This window comes from Octopus bimaculoides, chromosome 18 (genome assembly GCF_046866305.1).
Source record: "Octopus bimaculoides isolate indiv1 chromosome 18, ASM4686630v1, whole genome shotgun sequence".
NCBI classification, from domain to species: Eukaryota; Metazoa; Mollusca; class Cephalopoda; order Octopoda; family Octopodidae; genus Octopus; species Octopus bimaculoides.
In genome coordinates, this window is record NC_142945.1 from 50544881 (window position 1) to 50553878 (window position 8998).

At 32.1% G+C, this 8998-nt stretch overlaps 1 protein-coding gene across 5 annotated transcripts in view; it reads right to left on the reverse strand.

The window, feature by feature from the left end:
- LOC128249868 (uncharacterized) overlaps positions 1-5296 on the reverse strand; it is a 10741-nt gene extending 5445 nt beyond the window's left edge. The window contains exons 1-2 of one of the 5 annotated variants that reach the window (XM_052974412.2): positions 5119-5296; positions 3818-3917 (exon numbers count right to left, since the gene is read on the reverse strand). The gene's annotated coding sequence lies outside the window, so the exon portion shown is untranslated. Of the gene's footprint in view, positions 1-3817; positions 3918-4743; positions 5090-5118 lie in introns of those variants that run through there. The other 4 variants (XM_089366248.1, XM_089366247.1, XM_089366249.1 and 1 more) reach the window with 4 other exon arrangements.
- Positions 5297-8998: the final 3702 nt, after the last annotated feature.

An 8998-nucleotide genomic window follows, 5' to 3' on the forward strand; every position in this document is an offset into this window, starting at 1 on the left:
CATTAAATGTAAAATGCAGAGCAATCCTTAGCTGCACAAAACATACAAATTTACTGAAATTTCATTTCAACAGAAGGACATATTGTTGTAATTACATTTAAACTTTCCAAATGGAAAGGAAGAATACAAGAAAACATTTCGACTTAGCCAAACCATACAGGCTAGCCTGTAATGGTCTGGCTAAGTCATTGCTCAAGTGCCGTCGGAGCTGTGCCAATGTATGCAGCTCAGTCCCTGAAAGATTAGCAAAGTTCATTCAGCTCCACGGAGAGCATAAGAAGCTTTAATAAACATCACGTTTTATGTTGCAAGAAACATAAGTGTACCCTGTGTTACATTCTGTATTGTAGTAGCTTATTTCTTCTATGTTACATTTATAATTATTACATCTATCTATCTTTCTATCTATCTATCTATCTATCTATCTATCTATCTATCTATCTATCTATCTATCTATCTATCTATCTATCTATATATATATATATATATATATATATATATATATATATATATATATATTAATATTAATATAATATTAATAAGTAAAAGGAATCATTATAATTATCATCATTGGTATACTACTACTAATAATAATAATCCCTTTAAATTTTTTGGACAGCACCAACAAAATTGGTCGGCCGCTTACATAGACCTCAGTGTTTTACTGGAACTTAATTTATGCAGCCACTCTTCTAATTCACCATATATGTAAAGGTTTCACAACCTCTGACATATCATGCCGTGATCCACCTTATCAAAGGCCATTCCGATGTCAAGATGTATAACGCTGACATCTGATTGGTCAAACAGCTGCTTTAAAACCCAGTCTTAGCTCCACAATATCTGTATGAGGTAGCTTCTTTCTGGTTGGGAGCCATGCTGTGTATCGTTCAACAATTTATTTTCTGATGATTCGCTTCATGACTTTGTTGATAACTGAAGTCGCCTTTGTGGATAGATCTTATAAAAACTCCTTTGTGTTTCATAGAAAGTTTAGCGGTGAGACCAAAACTCTGGAAATGTATCTGATGTGGTTTTACTAAAGCATGCTTACATGATATGCGAAGGAGAACTAGGAAGCTATGAGGACAATTTTCTTAGCTTAAGCGCATTTCCATCGTGCCTACTTTGCATCTTCCCCCTTAATCAGATATAATCGACCGTTGCAAGTTTTGTCTGCAGAGCTAGAATGTAAAAGAATTCAGTCAGGTTTTTATTTGCTTCTTTCCGAGTGCAGAATTGAATATACATAATAGTTTCCTGATTCCTAGAATTGCCCTTTTCTGGAGCTGCAGTTTGTGAGACTTATTTTCTATTGTACTGTGTATATATCCTTTGTATTTTATTGTACTGTGTATATGTCCTTTCTCACTTTCTCTCTCTCTCTATCTCTCTCTCTCTCTCTCTCTCTCTCTCTCTCACTCTCTCTCTCTCTCTCTCTCTCTCTCTCTCTCTCTCTCTCTCTCTCTCTCTCTCTCTCTCACTACTTTCTAATTCATGAAAAACTTTAATTTTGTTTTCTACCTCCGGAAAATATGTAATTTATTGAAGTTCACACTTTGTATTTTTTGATATTATTATTACTATTAAGGTCACCGCCTGGAATAGAACACGGAATCTTAAGGTTAGTAGACCGCGCTGTTAATCACTATGCCATATGCCCGTAGTGGTTAAGAGTGCGGGTTACTAACCGCAGGAGACCGAGTCCGATTCCAGACGGTGACCTTAATAATAATAATAATAATAACAACATAAGAAAATACCTTAGCACTGAGAACCCAGGTTCGAAATTTCCCCCAGACACCTGATGAAAGCTGGTGGGTATATAAGGCAAAACGTTGTGTTGACAACAAACAAGATGAGGACAAATATCCGTCAAATGTAAATAATGTAAATAATGTACATAATTCCTCATCACTTAAATATAGAACTGTACTTTCTTCTTGCTCTGTAATTTTCCAGGCTTAAATGCTATTCTATATTTATCCACATTGAATACTTAAGACTATTATAGGATTCTGCTCCCGTTTAGTCAAGTCATTTTTATTCCATGTAAAACTACTAATATCATAATTAAATCTATTTATATTTATGATTGAAAAGATTCATATTATTGTATATGCTTTTTGAATTTTTTTTCAATCTTAGAAATTGTATCCATCTAAAAAATCATGGAGTATAAATAGCAGTATATATATACCATAAACATTTATCTTTTATATCATGTTTATACTAGAAAATGCTAATATCTAATTAAATAATTAATAATTAATTTTTTAATGAGTGCTCTTTTTATTAGTTTTATAGTTTTCATATGTACATATTTTGATAAGTAAAAAATAAAGAGAATAATAAGAATTAATAGGAATTTGCAAGAAAACCATATTTCTTTGTTTATTATTTTTAGACAGGATTCCCCAAGAATATTCGTCTCATGCTGTTTCATTTGAGATCAAATAACATTATTTTTCTTTTTTCTAGTAAAATAATATTTCGCCTTCTTCAAAATATCACCTCTTTTTAATTCTTCAAGCCACAGAATGTTTTTATTGGCACGTTTTCATCATAATATTCTTCTCATATAGCACATTCTTCTAAACTAATTCGCGTCCGTAGAATAGCTGTTAATGTAGCGTACCCATACACCCTTAGAAAACAGGAAAATAATAAAGTTAAAAAGAAACGATATTTTATGGGGTCTGTATTTACTTCAGTCATTTGTGTATCTATGTATATATACAGGTTGCGGTGAATAAATTGTCGTCTAAATTACCCACAAATGGAATTAATTCTGATGTTTCATTTTAGGAGATATATTTACCGAAATTGCACAAAAATATCTGGAAAATCCAAAGGGTTTATTTCTTGAATATAATCGCCATTGGCGACCTCGGAATCACGTGCTGCAGTCTGGGGAGTTGCGTGACCTGATGTTGGGGGTGATGTCGGAGAAATTTTCTGACAGGGATGATTGTCTTCTCCGGCTTGTGTGGCATGGGGTGGAGTGCTGTTGCTAAACATACGGTCTTGTTTTCCCACTGTAGCACAGCCTCCTCCAGGCACTTGATACAGGCCTTCGTATTGAGTCTGAGGCCGAGTAGGAAATGCAATTATTAGGGATTTCTTCAAACACCATGATGTTTCAATTTTTCACACTGGTTACATTCGCTGTTCTCAGATCCACATTCAAACACTCTGAATTGTTTGCATTGGAGCTTCCAGGGTCAAACAGTACGACATACCGTTTCCCAATATCTGTCAGGGAGCATTACATCATGGTGCTGTTATACTCAAAGACGGAGGCCAGCTGATGCTACTAAGAGAGTTTCAAAACCCTTACCTGTTTAGAAATAACAGTCAAAACCGCTATAATTAAATCTATTTTTTCTCTCATTATTTTTCTTCACGATAGAAGCCGCCTGTGGGCAACATGAAAAATAGAATCCACAACTTAAAAATAACTGATTAATTTTAATGTTAGGAGACTAATAAGGGACCCTGACATTAACGTATGTTTATTACTTACAATAAATTTTGTAGGAACCGATTAATAACTATATAATTTATAAAAGGAAACATTTATTTAGAAAATACAACACGGTCCAAATATATAGTTAATATGATTGTTGGCTATTTCAATATACGATTCATTCACATTTGTATGGACCCAGAATATATAAACTTATATTTTGTCGAATATGAAATTACAATAAAACACCATTTGAAGATAGACGGTGACACAGCATTAACAATGGTGGTAACTTTTCCAAATTTCATTTAGAATATTAATGCAAGTGGTTATTTTTTTAATACCTACCGGTAGACAGGGCTTGCGCCTGATTTTAGTGTAGGTTTGTCGGGACAATTAAATGCTGAGAAACCTTCACACCAACCGAGAATGCTGCAAGTTGATACACCTACGATTTGAAAGAAACATTTTAAATCATGTAATTACATTAATCTTTAAGTTAAACTGTCAGTCTATCTTAAATCGTTAGCAGAAAGAAGAACAGAAGTTCTTTTCTATTTACATTAGTATATATATTAGAGAGTAAAATAGTGGAATATTTCTATCTAAAAAATCATAATAAAGATAAGTATATAAAGTATAAAATATTAGCGATATTGTTTTTATAAATAAATAAATAAAGTATAGCTATGATTATTAAAATGTTTTAAAACATTTAAAATTCCTTACGATGGTTTCGTGATATTATTTTTAGTAATATATAACCATTCTCAGGAATCTCTAAATGTCTTTTAAAATTTTAGACACATTTCATACTAGACCACTTAATTGACATCCAGTACACTTTGTTTGGAAAGTGGATATTTAATTAGCTATATACACACAGACACACACACACAAACACACTCACACACACACACACACACGCATATACATATATATATATATATATATATATATATATATATATATATATATATGTATATGTGTGTGTGTGTGTGTGTGTGAGTGTGTTTGTGTGTGTGTATGTGTGTGTATATAGTTAATTAAATATGCACTTTCCAAACAAGGTGTACTGGATGTCAATTATATATATATATATATATACAAATATATATATATATATATATATACATATATAAATATACATAGATACACACACGCTCGTATATGTATATATATAAATTTATATATATATATAACTAATTTAGAGACAACCCACTACTCTACAACTCAGCCAACCAAGAACCCGTCCAATGCTGTGAAGCACATACCATGGTATAATGTGTCATATAAAACATATTTTACTCTTAGTGTTGTTGAGAAAAGTTTATATTTTTAAAGTTGTTTCGTGTTAAAATTGTCGTATTTCGGTAATTTCAACCAATCACTGACGTCTATTGAGGTGAAAACAATTACTGCTGTGGATTGTAAAAAACACGTTTTTACGGTGTAATGGGAACTTTTCCCTTGAATAAAATTAGTGCCGTTGTTTATCAACAACAACTATCGGCGGTACTGTTATTTATGACTTCGTTCGTGCGTTTGTAGTAGTTTTAGCTCTAAGGTTTTAGAGTTAGGGTTAGGGTTAGGGTTTTAGGGTTTGATATTATCATATCAATTAGGGAAATAGTAATAATGATACTTACTAATTAAGAGAACAAAAATAAAAGCTGAAATTTTCATTATAATTTTGCCTCTTTACCACCGGTTTGTTATGATAAAGCTTTCTTCAAGATGGCTTATTTATATATAAATATAATGTAACATATGTTGCACTCCGTATATGTATTACTATGAACTCTTTAAATGTTTATTGTTCATGATAAAATATTGTGTTTGCACGTCAACTATTTAGAATTTAGGAGTTTAAGAACAAAAGTTTTTATAGAGCTTCTCTGCTAATATATGTATGAGATTAAATAAAACGTTGTTGCCCATATGGCATTAACTTCATGATAAATCACTCCAGCACAAACACAGACAAGACCACATACTCATGACGTTTAAACTTACTTCCTTTCAAGAATTTACAAGTACTTATTTTAGGTTTGTGACAAATTATGCAATTGGTACCGTTTCTTCAGTACATTTAATGATTGAAGGACATTGATGTGCTGTCTTTGACACTGAATGTGACACGATCAGACTCTTTCTTAGAATAATTTACTGTGAATTTCATGTTCGTCAAATCATATGAACTAGATTGTGTGGGTTATGTTTTTTTTTAACGCCCTGAAATATACTCAATCGATATTTGAAAATATTTTTGATAAGAATCTGATAGATACGGTTAGATTGTGACAGCATGTTTACCTGACATTTGACTTAGACGATTTCGGAGGACTGACGGGGAGATCATTTTCCGGTTTGCTACAAAACACACATCCTGAGCGTTTTGGGCAGATTATTCTTAGGATATGCATGTATATGCAACAGCATATTTTCCCAGTTTTCTTCACTTGCTTACAATTTTAATACTTTGATTCTTTAACTATCTAATTTGATGTATTGGAAATCGTGAAGATTCATGGGTCTCACTTGCTGTTAATTATATAAAGCTTGGCCACCATAGATGGTATTATTTCTCCAGAAAATTACAGGCTAATGTTGTACACTAAAGCACCATTGATACCTGATACCTTGTAACAAATAACTAATGAGATCAATGCATAACCATTCTTCTTCTTTTTATCAACTTGGTAATATGAAATAGGGAAAGATGCATTACTACACATATTTTAGCTCCACACCCCATACGATACTTGCGATAGTGAAAGGGCCATCAATTGGGGGTGGGAAACTTGGGTATTTGGATGTTCCCTGATTCTGCCTAGGTGACTACTTATATGGCATTGAATCTCCAGTACGCATGTAGTTTGAATTTCTGTCTGGCGAAGTATTGCAGTAGCATCAGTTTTCAATGTTACTCGATACATTTTTGTACTTTGAGTTGTAAGTTATTACAACTGAATGCTTCTACAACAGAGCTTCTCATGTTTAACTGAGACCGCAAGATAGTCCTCCGTGCAAGAAGATACTTCGCCTTATCTGAGAGGGCACAACGCCTGTATTAAAGCGCTACTAACAAGAGTTCAATCTGACCTTGTGCAAATGACAGCTAGGGCCCCTGGCTGACCAGTAACTTGTGATGGGATTTGGCAGACGGAAACTGAAGGAAGTCCGTCGAACATATACATACATATATATATATATATATATATATATATATATATATATATATATATATATATATATATATATATGTATATATATATATATATATATATATATATATATATATATATATATATATATATATATATATACAAGTATATGTATATGTATATATGCATGTATATGTTTGTGTGTGTACATATATATATATATATATATATATATATATGTGTGTGTGTATATGTATCCCTGTCTTTGTCATCCCACCATCGCTTGATAACCGATTCTGATTTGTTTATGTCACAGAGAATAATTACTAGGTTTACAAAAATAAGCGCTGGGTCTGTTTCTACGATTTAAACGCTTTAAGACGGTGTTACAGCATGGCTGCAGTCATATGATTGAAGCGAGTAAAAGAATGAAAGAATATATATATACAGATCCACAAGTGTGAATATACATAGATAGAAACGAGTTTCTACACGCTCACACATTCACAGACACACTGACACACAATTACATATGGAACTTAAATGTTTTATATATATATATATATATAACAGTGTTCAATGTTTTTCCCAATTTCCAAATTTTTGTTGAGTCCAAGTTATTCTTCTTTTTGTACATAATTTTCTATTCTTTTTTGTGGTTCTTATTAATGCTTGATTTACCTTGTTCAACATTTCGTCATACATTCTATGTAGTAAAGTATAATATGCATAATATCAGAAATATCTTGAGATTTATTTGGGGAATATGACGGATCAGTTTAAAATAGAATTAACGTGTTTCTCTTATTTCGTATGTTTTATCAGTTTTATTATTATTTAGTTTTGCACAGTCTTATGACACATATATGATAGATTTAATCATACATCATTGCTTAAGTGAACCGAATTATGCGTAGCGACAGTTGCCACTGGATTTAGGCTCTTGGTATTGATCACCTGTAACGATACACTTCATATTGTGGCAGCAGATATATGATAATCTCACCGAACAGCAATTGAATATTTTCCTCTGTCTGAGAGAAGCTGGAAAGTGTTTCTATAAGCTACCAATAAAATCAATTATCTTAATTCATAATGCTTAAATAGTGAAATTATTTTCATTCTTTTTCATGATCACATCTGTTCGTCTTTTATATACACAACAACATTTTGTAGCTAATAGTTTTTAAAGAAGTCTTTACCACAAGGTTTCTCCCATAGAACTCGTTCATTAGAATACAGATGTTCAATAGTCTTTCTATTTTTTAACTGTGATATTTTGATCCATAGTTAATTTTGGGTCCCACCTATTATTGTTCCGTCACTTGAAACCACACAAACATTTTGTAGCTAATGCGTCTTAACAAAGTTTTCACAGCAAGATTCTACGAAGACAAACATATCCGTTTAAATCCAGATTAATTGATACTTTTCGCTTAAAACATCTGAGATTTCAATTCAAATTCCTCCTCTCTTTATTGAAGCCAGACCAACAGTACTGCTTAAAGACATATTTACCAACGGACTGGGAGTGGATTATATGTTAATAATTGTAAGAAATGTTTTAAGCTGTTGTTACGACCAACAATACATGAACATTCACGTATTGAAATTGAAACTATCATCCACAAAATTGTGATTCGATATAAAAAGCTTTAGAAAAATATGAAACAATAAAGAAATAGATTTTAGCGTTTACTTCCCAGTTATTCTTACAGAACCTCTCAAATACATAAATTGTAGAACCAATAAAATTACAAATAATGCAAGTAAATCGTTATTGCATCATTATCTTCATTTAGATTTGCATTAGTACATTAACGACAAGTACAGTAAGGAATAGTGTTTGCATGGGCCTCTGAAAAGAGAATAGTAAACATTATATCGATAACAATCTGTATACATATATATGGAAAGTAATTGGATATGAAGTTAGTGTTTATTTCAAATCTAACGTGGGTTTTCTGAAAGAAATAACGATACTGCAATTTTAACCCTAGGAAGGAATAACAATTCTGCTGCCTTGACCCCAGACTAACCGCGATTGTAATATATATAGAAAATACAATGTCACACAATTACTGACTTTTCAGTTTCTCCGTTAGAAAACCTTTCTTCCTGAGAGAACCAGTATACGAAGAATAAAAGGTAACAATTATCACCACTTTAGATGCGAATGATACAAAACTTCACTGTTTAAACGACGGTGTGCTTAACTACGAAGAAGTAACGCGGGAACTTGAAATCTCGAATGCATTAATTACAACTCTATTTATCGATAACTATATTGATTCTTTGCAGGTCAATTGACATCTGACTGTTAAACTAAAACTTCAAAAACTATCTAGGAGCAACCTCTCCT